We start from the raw sequence: 19,548 nt of genomic DNA, 5'->3' as shown, positions 1-19,548 counted from the left end.
TTACAGATGACGAGTTGCTTAAACGTAGTTTTATCATCCTGATTCAGATGCTCATCACTTCTCACCAAGACTACTGAAATGGCTTCCTAATTGCTGCCCCTTCCTCAAGTCTCTCCCCAGTCTGATCTATCTTCTAAACAGATGCCAAATGACTTTTTCTAAAACACAGGTTATACCAGGCCACTCCCTTGGTTCAAAAGGTCCTTTGGTTCTCTCTTGCCTAGAAGATCAAAACCATCCCCCTTTGTCTGACACTCAAGGTCTTTCCCAGCCTGGCCCCAGCCTACCTTTCTAGGCTCATTCTACCTTACTCCCCTTCTTGTCATCAATATTATAGAAATTGCTGTTGTTTGTCAAATCCAACATTTCGTCTCCTACCCTGTGCCCTCCTACCCCTGTGCCTGTGATCCATTCACTTCTCACCTGTGATTAATCTCTGACTTCCAGCATCATCTTTTACATGAGTTCTTTAGAGGTAACTTTCAACTTCTATTTCCTTCTCACCAGAAATCACCTTGAATTCATTTTGTATATGCAGACCCTATCAGTTTGCTTGGCTGACGTGAACTCTTTCCAAGGAGGCCACTGAAGAAATGCTTTCTGGGAGAGTTGTAATTGTGTGTTAGGGAAAATACCTTGGAGGGACTGCAGGGTCTATCTAGACATCGTTAACTGGTTCTATTGGCTACTTTCTTTTGCCTCAGTTGCTCTTCAGTGAATGTTTTCCTCACAGTGTCTGATGAGAATCCAGGCTGTAAGGAGAGGAGTATTAGGGCCTCATCCTCTCTGAGGCTGGGTAGCCCCTGAGAAATTGGCCCTGGTTAGTCCTGGGCCCCCATCTTCTTTTCCATTCTAGGTGGAGAGAGTTGAACTTTTGAGACATGGTAAGTTAGAAAGATCTGCAGGGTACCTTGCCATCCCAGAGTTCCAGAGACCATGAATGCAGCCAGCCAGCATCTGCATCCTACAGATCAAGGAGCATCTTTGGGAGTGAACTTTTGGACTTAATGCCAGAGAAAGATGAAACAAGGTCTCCTTCAGCAGTGACACTGCTTTTAGATGTGACTCAGCAGGACCAATGTTATGTAGGAACTGAACTATGTTTTGAGCCTGCTTCTCTAAAGACCAAATGGGTATTTGGGGAGAATATGCCATGAAGGTATTGGGGACAAGGTTGGTGCATTTATTCTTGCTAAATATTTGAAGTAAAAATCCCTTTGCAGGGGTCAATTGATTCTAAGTGGTTCAACGGAAATGGGGTCCTAGTTATAGGTACCTAACAGATAGGAGAACACAGCCAATGGGGCCTGAGCTGGTAGCCGTAAGGAAGGGACACCTCACAAACCCTTCAGGATAAGCTGGACCCCAGAGAGGAGATGTGGCTTGACTGGCCTGAGAGAGTGGGGCCAGAGCATCCCCCCTGCCCCATTCCACAGATATTTTGTAAATCTGTGTGTGTCCATGTGGCATTTCTCCCAGTAGGACATGAGCTCCCAAAGGGCAGAGGCTGTTTGACTTTTGTCTTTGGATACCAAGCACATAGCACACTGCCTGGCAAACAGTAAGTGTCTAACAAATGCAAGGTGATTGATTGATAACTAGCCTCACCTCAGAGGTAGAAGAATGCTCTTCTGGCATTCTCAGGTGTATAAAATGGATGTTAAGTAAGGGCGCTGACTTACCAAATCAGCAGAATGAAAATGAAACAGAGTGCTATCCTATCTAATCCCTGAAGTGCCTCTCTAATTAGCATGAAACCATCCCTGGTCAGGTAGACTGAGGGTGTTTTGTTTGCTGTGGAACCAAAGAAAACCAAAAGGTCCCAGTTGGAAGCATTTCAGAGATGCCCCAGAGAACTGCAAAGTCACTTATTTACCAGCTAACTGTCCCAATACACCTAGGAACTCCAATCAAAATGTAAATATCCACATGGCGTAGATGACTTCAGGCTCAGAACAGATAAAGCACTTTCCTCACAATTTTGGTCAACCAGGAACAAAACTGGGGTTTGATTGTGCCCCAACCTGATGCTTGGTGCATTGATCCAGACAGACTTCCTCCTGTGCAGACAGCATGGCCTCAGGACCTGCAGCACCTGCCTCTTCGAGGAAGCCAGTGAACTCACCTGTTGGTAATCCCACGAACAAAACTTTTCTCTGTGTGCATGCGGATCTTGGAGTTGAAAGCTTTGTCTCCTCAGTGCTGTACTCAAGGCTGCTATAGGACAGACTCCTTTTCTGGCGGTCTTCTTCACCCTGGAAAATGTGTAGAAAAGAAGGAGAGTCACTTTGTGTCTCTGAAAACTGATTTCTGTGCATACAGCTAAAAAGCAGAAGCTGACATTAATGGTTTCTGGGGAGCCTCAGGGATGCACTGGGCATGAGACAAGCCATCTCAGTGTATTCTTACTCTGACATGAAGAACCTCAGGACGAGAGAGTATGTGGGGAAGGTTCCTAAAAGTCTCCAGGCATGCAAAGGCAAAAAGGTGGAAATCTGAGAGAAGTTAAGTAATGTCCAAATCTACCTATTGTTCTGTTCCGGGCAAAAGTCAATGCTGAAGAGTTTGAAAGGGAGGTGTTTTGTAAGAGATGGAGATTGGATATATTCCCAATGAAAAAAGTGCACCCAGGGCTGGAGACCTCCCTGGGGTGAATGTTTGGAATGACAGCCAGATCCCTTTCCCAGATATAGCCCAGATCTAAAATGAAGGTTACCCCAGAGGGGATTGAGGAGGCACTGGCATGGGAGGTATGATGGGAACTGCGGCTGCTGACACTGGGAAGCAGTGCAGACTGTCAGTGGGGATGAAGAGCTCCCCTGGGGCAGCTAGCATCACCATCCTTGGCATGCAGATGGGACTGCTGCAACCTGATTATAGGAAGGGTAGTGGATTCTGCCTCATCCCCTTCTTTGCAAAGTGAAGTGGCTGAAGGATATTGTCTTCCTCCTCCTTTCTCTCCTTCCTCCCTCCCTTTACATAGAGCTTTTTTAAAAAAGTGTGATTGTTAGGAACAAAGATGGCTGGTGTAGATTATGCCAAAAATGAGATCATAGGTTTAGAACAGAAAAGGATCCTTTCCACCCCCTCACTTTACAGATGGGGAAACTGAGGTCCAGAGAGGTTAAATGACTTGAAAGGGGTGACACAGATAGTAAGTGTCTGAGATGGGACAGAATTTGAGCTCATCTTCTTGATTCCAAGTCCAACACTTCATGTACTACATGACGCTGCCAATCACATATGGCCCTCCCTTGTATAGACCTGTGCTCCCCCCTCACAAATGCTGATCGTGTACCTTCCTGCTTTCTCCTCTTGTGCCTTTCTCATTGATGTCTGACCCTAAATCCTCCTGAGGCAGAAGATGTAACAAGACTGATCCCCTTCCAGACAAGGGATGATCTTAAAATAGAGAGCATTCACGATACTTTGTGGGGCATGGCCTATGTGGAAATTTGATTTCTGGACTAAGTGTGATTGTGACAAAGGTTTTATTTCCCATTTTTGTTATTGTTGGAAAATTGAGGAGGCTGACAGTGGGAGGAACGAATTATTAATACATCTGAAAATAAAGAAATAAATTTATTTTTAAAACACACACAACACACACACACACACAAAACCCAGTTTGAACTTGGCGGCGGGGGTGGGGGGGAATGAACAAATAGCCATTATAGGATTTTTTATTCTCTATATATCAATCAGCTGCGTGAACACAAAATCTGATACAAAAGACAGTCTGAGAAAGTCCTCCTGTTCCCGTCTCATATTTTCATCGAGAATGCCATAAACGAGTGTTTAGACCATTGTTAGGAGCCTGCCTACTTGATCAGCCTTGGAAATATGGTAAATAACAGATGGCAACAAGTTACCAACCAATTGGTTGTAATAGAGTTTAGGAAGAATAATGTCTTGCCCTTCCACCAATGGCATTAGAATGCAGGTCTCAAACCAGTGGGTTCCAAGAATCATGTGAATAAATAAAGGAGGAAGTTCTCCATTAATAGTAGGAGAGGATTTCCTTCACTCGGAACTGACCTGTTCCTTCTTAGAAAAAGACAGTATCATTCCCACTGACTACTCCTACCACAAATAGTGCCCCCCCATTGGAATAAAGATTATTGATAAGATTAAAGAAAGATTTATTTTATGGACAAGGAGGAATCCACTTGATTTAAAATTGAATTATTCCTTGGAAAGGGGCTACCACTTCCCCTGACCTTCAGATCTGTCAGTGTTTGGAATGTGACAGTTATCAGGTTGTCACCAGTTCTCAAGAGATGAAGACAGTACCTCTTATCTTCTGTTGATCACTAGGACAATGGGAAATTCCTGCAGCTCCCTACCTTCTCCATGGGCTACTGTGGAATGGCCAAGTAGTCACCAGGGCTTCATTGTTATCTTAGTGGAAACATCAGGGAGGTAACACATATCGTGAGCTGTGTTATAGATATATTTTTTGGTCCATTTTATGCATTGTCATGGCCCAAAGGGCCATCATATAAGGGAAACATCTACAGGTGGTGATGAGGCCTTCCAAACTTTACTAGCTTAGATAACAAATGGTGGACGTGAACTTGAAATCTTTCTGATAAGAAGGACTAGGGCTAACATTCCCCAGCAAGGCCGTTGAGAATCCAGGGCCAATTCCATGTCATGGCAAAAGATCGCATGGACACATTTGAGGAAGACATGTCCCAGCATGTGACATGGGCCTTGAAGGAAGGAGTTTAACATACCAAGGGGAAAGTTCATTCTAATTTAGCAAGATTGGGGAAAAGATATTCATACTGGCCACTCAGTAAGCATGTACTTAGTACCTAATAGTGTATCTGCACTACGCTAAGCACTTTCACAAATATTATCTCATTTGATCCAACAACAGCTGGCGGGTAGGTATTATTATGATTGTTATTGTTATCCCAATTTTACAGTTGAAGATGCTGAGGCAGGAAAAAGCTAAATGATTTGCCGAGGGTCACCCATCTAGTAAGTATGTGAGGTTAGATTTAGAACGCAGGTCTTCCTGGCTCCAAGCTGGGCCCCATAAGTTCACAGAATCATTCCTTAGAGACAGAAGGAGGTAGACCTGATCCCATGTGTGTAGAATGCCCTTTCTTAATGTAACCAATCATATTGCCCTTAACCTCATGATGTCACCTACCCTCTTCTGTTTTTTATTCTGTGCTCCCCAAAACCTATAAAAGGAGGAGCTGTCCTTTTGCTCAGGCATAAATAGGGGCAAGCCATTGGCCCATCTTATTCTCAGGTTACTGTCTTGTGAATAAAATTACATCTTGCTCAGAGAAACTTGCCTCAGTTTGTCTTTTTGTTAAATTTCATTTGTGATGAGAGGGTCAGATTAATTTGCTGCCCTCCTCTCCCATTCCACATCCCCTCCCCCTCCAAGACTGGAACAAGAGGATTTCTTTTCTTTTCCTATTTTTCACATGTCCAAATGCTTTGTTAACTTAAATATGTTTGGACATATTGTGGTGAATTTCCTTTGCTTCCTTTATCTCTGGATTTCACTCTTCCCTTCTTATTTTAGGATGCAGAGCCATTTTTTCCAGAATCCTCCTGCAGTTTGTACCTGCCTGCACCTGCCCTGGGTTCAAGTTGCCTTGGATTCTCCTTATCCATTATCCTACTCCCTAAAATGGAAGTTTTACATTGCAGTCACTCTCATCCCTTCTTTGATCTCTCTTCTGATCAAAGCCCAGAGTTCTGGCAGGCTCTTCCATGGGAGACCTTGTGTTAGAGCATTTCCTAATTTAATGCTATCTCCTGGCACTCCCCTAGGATTTGTGATTGAAATTGTTCTGAGGCCATCAGGACAGAGCAGTGGATGTCATGGAACAAGTCATTCTCCTAATCCTTATCGCGCAGAATCTAAATATGACCTGGAATTTGACAATGTGTTTTCACAAAATGAAATATTATATAGGGTGTTTGCAGGGTAATTTTGCTAGAAAGTAGCTACCTTTGTCAGAATCTATTTGGCAACATTTGTAGGGGGGAGACTTGTGTGCCTCAAAATTCAAGAAACACTTTGTGTGTGTTTGGAAAAAATCTTGCAAGGGCATTCTCAAGAAAATCTAGGTGGAATCACAGGACCTCCTCCGCTCGTTTCCTCAGGAACAGACACATCATAAGCCATACTTGAGTGGAGTCTCTGGTATTATAAGAGGAGTTTAATAAAATGTAATTGATAGTACTGATTACTGTGAAAATGTAGCAGATTCCTCCCCTCCCACTCATACTTGAAAATTTACCTCAGGTTCAAGATACTAACATGTATATAGCACCTACTATGTGCCAGACACTGTGTCAAACACTTTATAGATATCTTATTTGATTCTCACAACAACCCTGAGAGGTAGGTGGTATTATTATCCTCATTTCATAGGCAAGGAAACTGAGGCAAACAGAGGTTAAGTGACTTGGCCAGGGTCACATAGCTAGGAAGTATCTGAGGGCAGACTTAAACTCAGGTCTTCTTGATCCAGGTCCAATGTTCTCTCCTCTGTGCCTCATAGCTGCTTGTCTTCTGGTTTTCTGAGGGTTCCTCCACCATCTTCTTCTGTTGTTCTTTCTAGGAGATCTTCCCTTCTAGCTTCTAATGCCTGGGACTCTAATTAAGGCTAAGGATTATTTCTCATACAAGGCAGAAGGACATCATTGATAGAGATGCTGTCTCTGAGTCAGGAAGACTTCCGTTGAAGCCCTGCCTTGGAAATGTACAGGCTATGGAATTCTTAACAAGTCCCTCAATCTCTGAATGCATCAGGTACATCTTTTTTTTTTTTGGCTTTTTGGTGAGGCAATCAGGGTTAAGCTACTTGCCCAGGGTCACACAGCTAGTAAGTGTCAAGTGTCTGAGGCCAGATTTGAACTTAGGTCCTCCTGACTCCAGGGCTGGTGCTCTATCCACCGTACCACATAGCTGTCCCCAGGTGTGTCTTGAAGAATACAAATTGGACAGTAGGCACAAGTTGGCATTGATGGAGGCAACTTCCTTACTGGCACTCACTAAAGAAAGCAAAAGTCTGGTGCAAGTACAAGAAGAGTCACAAATAAGAATTGACAGTGCATGCACACATGTATGTATGTGTGCATATGTGCCTGCTTGCATGTGTGCGTATCTGTATGTGTGTGTATGATGGTAGTGGTATTCCATTGTGAAAGACCAACCTTGACTTAGCTCCAACTCAACAGCAGCTCATGAGTCTAACTATTCTACCTCATAGAAGTTTATTTGGGGTCTGTGTGCCTGAAGAGAAAAAGTGGGTCCAAAGAGCCTTGACCTTCAATTATCCATGACATTGAATCAGTGTGAAAACGAGAAAGAGGGTAGTACAGCTAACTTAAGGACATGTCTCTTGACAAAAGTGCACCTGCCAGCTTGAGTTGGAGAGTCTGGGCTAAAGTTGTGTTAGGTTCTAGAAGCTCCAAAGAGAAAGATGTCTTGAGGACGATGCACATTTTTATGTTATGCGTGTAAAGTTGAATTGCTAGTGGAAATTACTGGTGTTAACTGACTCTGATGGTTTCTCACCTGCCCAGACGTTGCCAGTGAGAGTAATGATATAGCCCTGAACATAACAAAAGCAGGATGAGTGGTAACTTGGGAAGGATCCTTGAAAAGAAAGTAGAGAATAAGAGTGGAATTAATGGGAGATAGAAATTAACTACTGGAATATCAACGCAGTAGAATAAAGAACACCCAGAGAAAGGCAGGACACAGGGTAAATCAGTCATCAATAATGTTACATGCAGGAGATCTCTGTGACATTGTCTGGCCTCTTCCCAGGGCCTAGAATGCACTGGTGTTTCACCCCTACCTTGGAGAAGCCCCAGCTTTTGTCAAAGTTCAGTCCAAAGGGCATGTTCTACAATAAGCCTGTCTTGATCTCCTTGGTTACTAGTGTCTTCTGCCCAGAAATTATTTGTATATATTTTATTTGTAATTTTCTATGCATATATTATTCCCTTCCTAATAGGATATGAATTCATGAAGCTGGGACTCTTTGTCTTTGTGTCTCATACCCAGGACAGCTCCTGGATCATAGTGATTAGTAAATGCTTATTGAATGAAAGAAGGGATAAAATAATGAAATCTGAAGATCAGTCTTATTGAAGGAAGGGAGGATCATTGCCACAAGGGTGACCACCAAAAGATCATCTTTTCTTAATGCACAAGCAGGCATACAGCACAAGCTCAGGGTGTTGGCACCCCCGGGGGAGCCTTGAGCTGAATGAAAGGAGGAGGGTGTACCAGCACATTGGACCCATAATCTGTAGGATTGTGTGGTAAAGCACAGGAGGGTATAGTCTGTGCTAGTGCCTGGAGCCCTGACTCTATAGAAATCATAACTTCTTTGAGGACTGACTTTTGGAAGGACTGAGGAAGCTGTTTGTCTGAGGTTGGGACCATTTTCCTAAATGAGCAAGAATTAATCCCCCTGAATTCCTATTTGACTTCACTATGACTATCTCCTCCAATCCAGGATATCAGGTGCATCCCCTGAAATAGTCACAGGAGCCTACAGTTCTGAGAGAAAGTTATAAACATTTATGGAGGGGTGGAGTTGATGGTTCTCCCCATCAGAAATGACAGCGAGCTATATGGCTCCACTGGAAACATTAAATGCTTTCTCCATCTCAGAAAGTCTTTTTCATATAATACCAAAATGTCAATTGAACTCAATAAGCAGAAAATTCTTGACATATACCAAGGAAAGCTATGTTTAAAAAGATGAAAAGAATGAGATAATAATAATAATAGATATAACCCCCCACCCTGATTAAATGATGTATCTTTTTATTCCCAGGCCCCATTTCACTGCCTGGAAAATAGTAGGAGATTAATAAATACATGGTGATTTTAATTGAGTTGACAATACATGGACTTCCAGTAACAGATTCTGCCTTTGCTTCTCTCCTGACACTTGTCATTTCTGAAAGACAATAATCTAGTTACAAATAACTGAGTGGCATGGAGACAGAACTTCAGTATTGATTTATCCCCGTGCTTTCAGCATCTCATCCGTCATTACCAGATATTCTTCCTGTAAAGTATAGGGTCTGTCAGGCTAATGCTTGTCGTGTGCTGGGCTTGGAATGCCTGGAAGTGACGGATCTGTGATCAGAGCTCATCTCCAATCAAAAGCCAGATGCGGCTGTTTATCTGACAATGAACAATTCTTGACTGGCTTTGAAGAATAGTCATTGCTGGTATTAGCATCATTTGTTTAGGTTTGGGAAATTTTTGTCCCATAGTAGAAACAAAATGAGGAACAAACAAATCCATTGGAGTGTTAGATTAAACATTTGGGAGATTTTTTTCCATGATGAAAGTAACTGGTACCACAAAGGTGTTTAAGATGGCTTGTCTGAGACTGTCTATACTCAGTGGCAGTTGAATGTCTTTATGATCCAAAGGCAACTATTACAACTGGACTCATTTGCATAAATTAAGAGTATGATGGTGTCATGAAACACTCCACTGAAGTTCTTAGTCAATGCCTTGTTGAGTCATGGCCATGGCCATGGTGTCTTGGTGGCTAAGCTAGTGGAATACAAACTCTAGCATGCTCTACTAAGCTGGAAGGCCTTTGAGTATGAATCCAACATTGGACTGTTTGTGTATCATTCAAGTACTAGTCAAACAAGTGTGTGAAGGCACAGAATTGGAAGATTGAACATCAGGTACATGTTTTTGGCTGTAATGTGAAGAGGTTCCAGACCTCTGTGATCTCTGTCACACAGACAAAATCTAGAAATAAACTAGAAATAAATGAATATATATATATACACACACACACACACACACACACACACACACACACACACACACACACACACGCACACATACCTACATAAGTATATGTGTATGTGAGTGTGTGTATATCAGCTGGAAATGAATGAATATATATGTATGTGTGTATAAGCATATATAAACACAATACATATATAGAGAGGTTCCTTCCATTTGAAATCAATAATTTTACTAAACCTACCTTCTTCTCATAGCTTTATGAAGAGCTAGATCAGGATAAATTTCAAGGAAGAAATTCTTCTTGTCAACTTTTACCATCTCCTTGTCTTTTACTTTTTTTTTCAAACCAAAAACATCCCTGAAAAGAATTATTTTAGACTTTACACTTTCTCCTCATGAGATCTATTCAAAGGCTGTAATGCAAGGTAATTATATGATACACAAACCTCAAATTCCATATTATGTGTTTCTTTGGCTATTTTAGGTGAGTATGGTTCTTGTGTATGTATGTCCAACCCTTTCCATAGCAAGAATTCTCTTTACATTTCTGAAGAATAGGTATCCAACATTAGCCTGAGGATCCCTAGTGAGGGAGCAGTCCATTTCATTTTTGATAGCTCTAATTGTTAGAATTTTCATGCCTTTATGTAGCATGTATGGGTATGACAACCTGGCCCCAAATCATTTCTTTTCCTACCTGAACCCACCCTTGATTGGGATAGTTCCCCAAAGGGATGGCCACCTTAGTATAACCCAGTCTTTGAGTCCTAGGGGGGTAGTTATGGTAGGTAAAACCATACATCTCATTCACAGTTGCAGTAGCTGAGCTCCCGTAGGTGTGCTTTCCATTTAACATTTTCTAAACTAGAAGGCATATAAAAATAATTAAACCATAACAGTTCACCCAAAAACCTGAGTAACACTCTCTTACCAATGCACATATTGTGAGAGGGGGTGGTTGAAGACTGGGCACAGACTTACAGAAACCTAGCACTGAAATATATAGATAGGAACTTGAGTACCCAAGACAACTTATTAGTCTGGACTCTAGTCCCTGGCTGTATGAAGCTGAACTCTGATTCCCTTCAGTCACTGAAGCAGTGTTAAGCTCTTTGAAATAATAGCAGCCTTGAGCCTGGGATCAGCAGGGTGTCCCAGGTCTGCTCCTTTGACTGAGACAACATGAGAGTCTTTTAGTGAAGAGATGTCTCCTTAAGTTTGGGATCTGCAAAATCATTGAGGTTGATTCTCTAGGCTAGGGGCTTTGAAGGGTTTTCCCTTCTCCAACCACAGAGGGCAGCAAAGGGCAATGTAGGCCAGCTTCGGAGGGAAGCTTCTCCTCTCTCACACTGTAGATGGCCCTAGAGAACAAGGCAGCCTTCTCCACCCAGCTCTTCAAAGAGCATAGGAGGCAGTTTTCCCTAATCAGCTCCCAGCATCAAAGCTTTCCTCTCCTCACATCAGCTTCCTACTTCAATTGCAATTCCTGTCTATCTCACTTATCAGATATCAGCTTCTGTCAGATTTTCAGCTCCATTGGCTTCTGTGCACTGTATCCTTTCTTCTGGCTTCTGATGTCCCAGCTTCTAGAAGCAACTTCTCTTATCAGCCTCACTGGCTGGCTTCTATCATCCCTTTTCAATCTGGCTTTTCTCTGGCATCTAGTGCCTCAAATCAGGGCGTCCCTGTTTTTAGTGATCCACCTCTAGCTTAGCTTGAAAAAATTCAAAATCCGTATTTCTTGCAAATATACAATAGTCACATAGCTCCAAAACAGTTCTTTGGTTCAGTGTCCCATCGATAAACTTCCAAACGCTAAAACAGTCATATGTAAGTCAACTACTGGAAAACAATTCACTGCAGTAATCTTTATAATCAGCCAGTTTGTAGCATGTATACTGACTCACTTTCCCAGGATCCAGCAGGCCACATTTACCCTCTGGGTTCTAGGATACCTTGAGGGCCTGAGTGGTTGTCTTTTTTTATTTCCACCAGCTTGAGCTCCCTCCAGCTATGTCCCACATTGTTAGTAAACAGATAACTAGCACCCCAGTTTCACTGCTTAGTATGAATTAGCTTTTACAAAAGGATATTTACATTGAAGATACAGCAAAATGTTACAAAAATTTTACCTTACCTGTTGGGGATGTAATCTCCCCCAAACTATTTCTGTCTCTGGAAATGGGGGACAGGTATTAGACTCATAACTCTTAATAGTTCCTACATAGTATTGGTCCCACCAAGGTTATGTCTAGAAATGCATGACTGTCAGATGAGTCCTTCCTGTGGTCTATGGTTCCTCAATATTACCCCCATACTATCCAATTTGCTATTTTTCACATGTGACACTCCATCTGCCAGTTCTCTGCCTGTACCCTATAACTGAAATGTACCCTCCAGGGCTTATACCTTCCCTTCTAAGTTGTCCGTTTTGTATGTACCTCATATGTACCTATTTACTTACATGTCACATTTCTTTTTAGAGTTTAAGCTCCTCAAGAACAGGAAATACTATCAACTTTTCCTTTTATTTCTAGCACCTAGATGGTAACCAACACATATTAAGTACTTAAAAAACAGGCTGGCTGAATGAAAGCAAGCTGAATTGCTTGAATGAATGAATGAATGAAACTACACGGTGCTTAAAGGATCCATAGAAATGAGTCTAAGCATACATATCATATACATACATATATATGGAGAGAGAGAGAGAGAGAGAGAGAGAGAGAGAGAGAGAGAGAGCGAGAGAGAGAGGAGAGAGAGAGAGAGAGAGAGAGAGAGAGAGAGAGAGAGAGAGAGAGAGAGAGAGAGAGAGAGAGAGAGAGAGAGAGAGAGAGAACCTATAAGCAATAAATGGCATTGTATCTAAGTCCATAAAGGCAAATTTAACTGGATTTTTAAAAAAGTAATGAAGACTGCAAACTTACGCAGTGGTGATAGAAGACACTGATGTCCCTCTAACAGAGGTGGACAAATCTAACAGAAACATTGAAAAACACAGTGAAATACAAGATATCCCCAAAGTCTTAGTATTGAGGTTAGAGGTTTAGGGGTACTGATGATGGGGTATAGGCCACTTCCCACCCTTGATCCTATCTAGACCCCATTCTATCTCCAAGTCACTCCCATCAAGATCCTCCCTAGACCTCTTCTCTCAGACCCCTCCTCATAGTCACCCCAAATGGCTTGGCCACTCCTAGATTCCTCCCACAGTCTTTCTGTGTATAAGGTCTATCTTGTCTCAGATTCTTAAAATCTAGCCAATGGCTGAGATTCACTCCAGCCCACTTGTCATTATGAGCATCACAAATGTTCAGATTCCTTAAGAGTCTGGCCAATATGGCAAACCTTTAACAAACCTTGTCTTTGGCTGAAAGAAGGGTTGGGTAGAATTCATTCAGGCAGGACCCATGTGTTGCTATTTTGGGATCCCAGTACCCCTAAACCTCAACATTAATGCAGCTAAATTTAAAGTTTAAAGCTTCATTTTTGGGGTAGCTTGTATAGATCTAAATGGATTATTGGAAAACTCAAAGCTAAAAGACCTATGGTATCTTCTGAATAGGAAAATTACAGAAAACACACATTTTCACATGGCACTTGTATAAAATGAAATTCTGTCCTATGGAAAATGTCAATAAAAAAGAATACTAAAAAAATATTTTATAGACCATAATACTCTAAAAATAGTAATTGCTATAAAGAACTCAAATAAAATGTACAAACCTAAATGAAAATTTAATAATGACATCTTGAATAGTAATTGTGTCAAAGAACAGATGATAGAAACTATTAATAGCTAGATGAAAGAGAATAATAATAATGAGATACACATCACAATTTCTGGAATACAAATAAAACAGGCCTCAGAGTAATTATTATATCTCTGAGAACATAAATGAACAAAACTGAGAGATGATTAATAACCTGTGTATGACACTAAAAACTAGGAAAGTAACAAATGAGCAAACAAAAATAAGCAGAAAAAGGAAATTATGAAAATTAGAATAACAATAGGTAAAAGGAGAAATAAAATGATTTTATAACTGAGAAGCAAAAATAAAACCTGGTCCTTTTAAAGGCTAATAAAGCTGATAGATCTTTAGCTAATGTCATAATCACAGAATGGGGGGATGAAAGAAACAAAGTGCCAAAATAAACTTACTAAGATAAAATCACATGAAACAAAAAGGAAATACAAAGGAATTGCTGGCACCTGCTATATATGATCATATGCTAGCAAATAGGAGAATTTTAAAAACTAAGTTTTTGTTGATGTCTTGTTTCTAACATTGTCATAGCTATCCTCACTCTCCCGGAGAGGCTTTCCATATGACAAAAAGATAGGATAAAGGAAACAAAATCAGCACAACTGATGGATACATTGACAAAGTCTGAATACATGTGCAGTGTGTAACACCTGTGGGCCTCCCACTTCTGCAAAGGAGTAGTTTAGAGACATCTTTTCCTGTCAATTCATTTGAGCCCTGCTTTCTAATTTTGTTATGTTTACTTTTGATTTTTTAATACATGGTTGTTCTTTCCATTTATACTGTTGTAGTTATTATGTATGTTGTTGTCTTGACTGTTTGCTTTCTTCTGCGTCAATCCATGTAGATCTTTCCACGCTTGTCTCTATTTATCACACACATCATTGCCTGCAGCACAGTAATATTCCATTACCATGCGTACCACAATTTGTTTAGCCATTCCCCAATCAATGGGTATCTACTTTGTTTCCAATTCTTTGCTATACAAAAAGTGCTGCTATAAATATTTTTATATGCAACCTTCTTATCAATAGCTTTCTTGTGTATAAGTCTAGTACTGGAGTCTGGTTTAGAGTATGAACATCTTAGTCACTTTATTTGAATAATTCCAAATAATTTCCCAAAATGGTTCTATGACCTTACAGATTCGATAACAATGTATTAGTGTTCCTATCATTCCACAATACCTTTCACATTGAGTACTGACATTTTTTGGTCATCTTTGCCATTCTACAGAGAATAAAGTAAAACCTAAGGGCTGCTTTGCTCTGAATTTATTTCTCTTCTTGTTAGTGGATTTGGAGCATTCTTTCATGTGATTGTGAAGACTTTGCAGTTCTTTTGAGAAATGTTTGTTCATATTCTTTGAGTATTTGTCCATTGGGGAATGGCTATTAGTTACATATATGTATACATACATACATACATACATGTGTATGTATAACATGCATATCTTGGATAGTATAGAGTAGACAGAAAGAAAGGATGGATAATGAAGAGAGAGAAAACCTCTCTAGAAGGGGAGCAAAAAATAAACGTGACTAGTTGAAGTTGAAGGTGAGAAGAGGAAGGGGAATGAGAGAAAGGGGAAATCCACTTGACTGGCAAGAAAAAAATGGGGGAAGATAAAAGTAGGAAGTCCTACCTGGAGATAAAGGCTGGGGTCTGTGGACTCCTGAAGCAATGTTGCTTCTAGGGGTATGAGGCATATTTGGGTTCCCCAACTCTGTCTAGTCAGTTCTACCCCAAGATTGCTTCATTGTTCAGGGATGATCTCCTCAATAAAGAATATGCATCTCCCATCCTACCCTCTACCCCATCCTTCCCCCTCTCCCCTCCAATTCCCCATCCTCCATTTCCTAAGCTTTCATTAATCTTTGAGGCCTCAGGGATTGTGCCCAGAGGATGAGGAGATAGAAGGGGAAGCATCTGAGGACCCAAAAGAGTACCTGGGTCCTTCCTTGCTGTAGCCAGCCCTCTTTCCTCCAATCTTGAAAAGTCCCTTTTCCAGACCCTGCAAGTTCAAGGCTGAAGTACGGAGTGGAAAGGCCAGCTTTAGAGAAATGAATTGGAAAACACACAATGATTCCAACTCCATTAAGCCAGGTAGCCTCAGTGCTAAGTATCTCCAACTTGGCAAACAGAGGACAAGCCATTTGGCTGGTACTGAAAAAAACCCCCAAGTGAAGTCAATTCAATTCACATTTGAGAAGCATCTCCTGTGTGCCAGGCTGGGACCTGGGGTGGGGATGGGGATGTGAGATTGGGGAGAGGAAGGGAGCAGACAGGGAATAGTCCTAACTCAGTGAGGCACCATTGGGCTCATAGCACAAATTCATGCATAGGAAAGACAAAGTCTAGACAAAGTTAATTCAACTGGAAGGGAGCTCTGCTTCCTTCAGGAGCTAGTAACTGACTGTACCAGTGTTGAGGGTTACAGGTTTAGCAGTGCTGTGACCCCAAAATCACATCACACCAGTAAATGAGAACTGCCTGAATGAATTTGATCCACGCCTTCTTTCAGCCGAAGACAAAGTTTATTAAGGATCCACTATATTGGCCAGATTCTTAAGGAATATGAACATTTGTGAGCTATATACAGAGACTGTGGGAGGGATCCGGGGAGGATCCTGTTGGCAGTAGCCAGTTGGCTGGGGTGACTGGAGGAGGGATCTAGGGCAGATCTTGATGGGAGTAACTGGGACATTGAGAATGGGATCTAGATTGGGTCTGGGGTGGGAAGTAGCCAGGGGCCACGGGGAGGTAATAGACATTGGAGGTTGGGCTGGGTCAGAGGTAACATGAAAGGACAGTTGATAGGATTATAGCCTCAGGCAAACTGCTAGAGACTTCCTCTATCAAGTGGGAGAATTCAAGGAGAATCCTGTAGACAAATGGGACCCCATTTTTTTTTTGGAGTAAGGGACAAAGGTCTCAGCTCTGGCCTGTACCCCATCACCAGGGGACTGTTCAGCAGTGAGGAAGCAAATTGGGAACTCTGGACTAGAGTCACTTGTGAAGTACTTTCAACCCAGCCAAGGTATTCACACCTCTCCTGGAGGTAACAGGGAGCCAGGGAAGGTTTGAGTGAATCACTGGAGGAGTACCCACTTATTCCTACTGCATCTCATGCTGTCAAGTGATTGGCCCCATCTAGGGGTGTCTTTGGAATAAAGGTTGAGGAGTAAGAGATGGCCCATGGGACAGGTTCCTGAAGCAAGGAATCAGGGGAAGAGCTGCAGATTTCTTTGAATCCTCTGGAGAAAAGAGATTTCTTTTTGGCCTTTGCCCTTGGTGACCTCCTTGGTCTCCTACATAGTTTGAGCCTCAGCAAGTAAACTGGTCAATCCTGAGCTGGAATGGGCTCTTTAGGTATTTCATGTAAGAAGGGGGCACTATGGTGCTCTGCCACAGGGACTGTCTATCATTAAGGGTGTCTTTACAAGTTAACTGCTTAGATAACATAGCAGGAGCCTGGGATCTGCTTTGGAACACTTGCCTGGCACAAATACAGTGACCAATAGATTGGACAGAGGCAGAGAGGGGTCCAGTTGGAAGAATTCTGGACTGGGGCATTTAAGGATCTGGGTTAGAATTCTGCCTGTTGCCACTTCTTACGCTCCAGACAACCAAGGGCAACTCATTTTTCCTCCCTGGACTTCCATATATCATCTCTAAAATGAGCTAGTGAGACCAGCTGGCCTCGGAGTGCCTTTCACCAGGAATTTATGATCCTTTGACTCCCCACAACTGGATCTCGTGTTTTACCAGCAACACTCCCTAACCCTACACTGCTGAAGGGAGAGGATATTTACTGGGTCAACTGGGACAATTCAAGTCAACCAAAGTTTATTCAGGGCCATCTTCCTGTCTTTGTGTCTCTGTTTCTGTCTCTGTCTCTGTGTCTCTCCCTCTCTCTCTCTTCTCTCTTCTCTTCTCTTCTCTTCTCTTCTCTTCTCTTCTCTTCTCTTCTCTTCTCTTCTCTTCTCTTCTCTTCTCTTCTCTTCTCTTCTCTTCTCTTCTCTTCTCTCTCTCTCTCTCTCTCTCTCTCTCTCTCTCTCTCTCTCTCTCTCTCTCTGTCTTTCTCTCTCCCACAACAAATCCCCCATACTGCATTTTTAACAGCAGAGGCTTAGACCTCCTGCTCCACTGAGGAAGTTGAGGTCCCCCTCTGCCCCCCAAGAGACCTGCCCATGGTGTCCTCCATTCTGTCCTGCCTCGGAGGAAGAGACATACCATTATGTATTGATCCCTGAGTCCTCCTCCTCAGACCTGATTCCAGCTATTGCTTGCTTCCTCACAAGCATTCTTCCTGTCCCCCTTTAAATGTATAATAGTACTAGTGAAAATGATAATGATGATGAGGAGGATGGTCATGATGATATAATTAGTAAGGGTGCTGTAGAGCTGTATATAGACTTTCAGGTTTGTCATACACTTTACATACATTGCAACAGGGTTTAATATCCTGATTTTATAGAAGAAACTAAGAGTCCAAGGTGGCCTGGCTCTGGGCCATTAAGTGAGACCATTGCTGGCCAGGACTGAGAAAAGGGAGGTCAATGTAAAAGGAGGAAATGTAAAGGGGATGAAGGGCTGAGGCTGGACCCCTAGGTCCCCCAAACTCCCTGGGGGCCCTATTCTCAAATATAGAATCCTCCGTGAGGATCTTCAAGGCCTGCCCAGCTGGCCTGAGTGAGTGAGGTTGCCACAGGTGGAGAGGGCTCAGGAGGAAGATGATTTAGGGGCTGAGGATGGCCCCCTACCTTGGAAGCAGAGGCCAGGCCTACAGCCCTTGCCTGCTCCCAAAAAGGCACTTTGGGAAGAGAGCTCAGATTGAAAATCTGTCACTCCAAATCTAATTCGAGTGATTCAAACTGAACAAACAGCCATGAGAATAATAAAGCAGGCCTCTCCTCGGTTGAGAGCCAGGACCCAGGGTTCCAACCCTCAGGTCTCTGCCAGAACCACCAGGAGCCAGCTCCTAAGTTCCCAGAGGCCATTGTTAAATTTTCACTGTGGGTATTTACAACTCAGAGATCAGCAAACATTACAAATCTGGGCCCAATTTATTATTTTGTTGATTTCCAGACTTAAGAAAATGTTAAGGAGCTAAAGCTCAAACTTGAAAATGTTTCCATTTTCCAGCCTGCCTAGTGAGGGCTTAGTCACACCTACAGCTCTATCCCAGAGACAAACCCTGGTTCCTGAGCCTGGGGGTCCTAGGAAGATGCAAAGCTTGGACTGGCCCCCTTAGGAACACCTCCCACTCTTTACCAAGTCTTCTCAGTGTCTGACAGTCAGTCAGCAAGCTTTTTAAGCACCTACTATGTGCTGAGCACTGTGACACTAACCTCTTTGCCATTCCTTGAACAGGGTGCTCTGTGTTCAGGTGCTGTCTCTGGCTGCCCCTTATGTCTGGAAGGCTCTCGCACTTCATCTCTGCCTTCCCTGCCTTCCTTCAAGTCCCAGACAATGCTCTATCTTCTAAAGCCTTTTCTGATCCCCCTTAATGCTATGTGCTGCCTCTGATTTTCTCCTGTAGCCTGGCTGCCAGGAGGCCTGTGTCACTGGGTCAGAGTATGTGTGTGGGGTGGGAGGCAAGGGGGACTGTGTAAGGTGTAAGAAGCCTGGGAAGGGAGAAAGGGGAATGACATGGTCAGAAGATCACTTTGGCATCTGAGTGGAGAATAGATTGCAGTGGGGAGAGACCCACGGGCACCATTTGCAGTGGCCCAGGCATGAGGTGAGGAAACCTGCACCAGAAGGGTGGGGGGCAGGGTCAGAGGAGAGAAGGCTGAAGGAGGCTGGCTACATTAGATGTCACAAAGGTAGAAACAACAGCACAAAGGCAGTAAATGGAGCCTCAGACCAGGAAGACCAGAGTTCAGATCCAGTCTTATACACATATTAGCTGTGTGGCCCTGGGTGAGTCACTTAACCTCAGCTTCCTCATCTGTAAAATGGGGATAATAATAGCACCTTCTTCCTAGGATG

This window comes from Phascolarctos cinereus, unplaced genomic scaffold (genome assembly GCF_003287225.1).
Source record: "Phascolarctos cinereus isolate Bilbo 61053 unplaced genomic scaffold, phaCin_HiC Scaffold_9;HRSCAF=440, whole genome shotgun sequence".
Taxonomy (NCBI): Eukaryota; Metazoa; Chordata; class Mammalia; order Diprotodontia; family Phascolarctidae; genus Phascolarctos; species Phascolarctos cinereus.
This window is presented reverse-complemented; position numbering follows the sequence as displayed.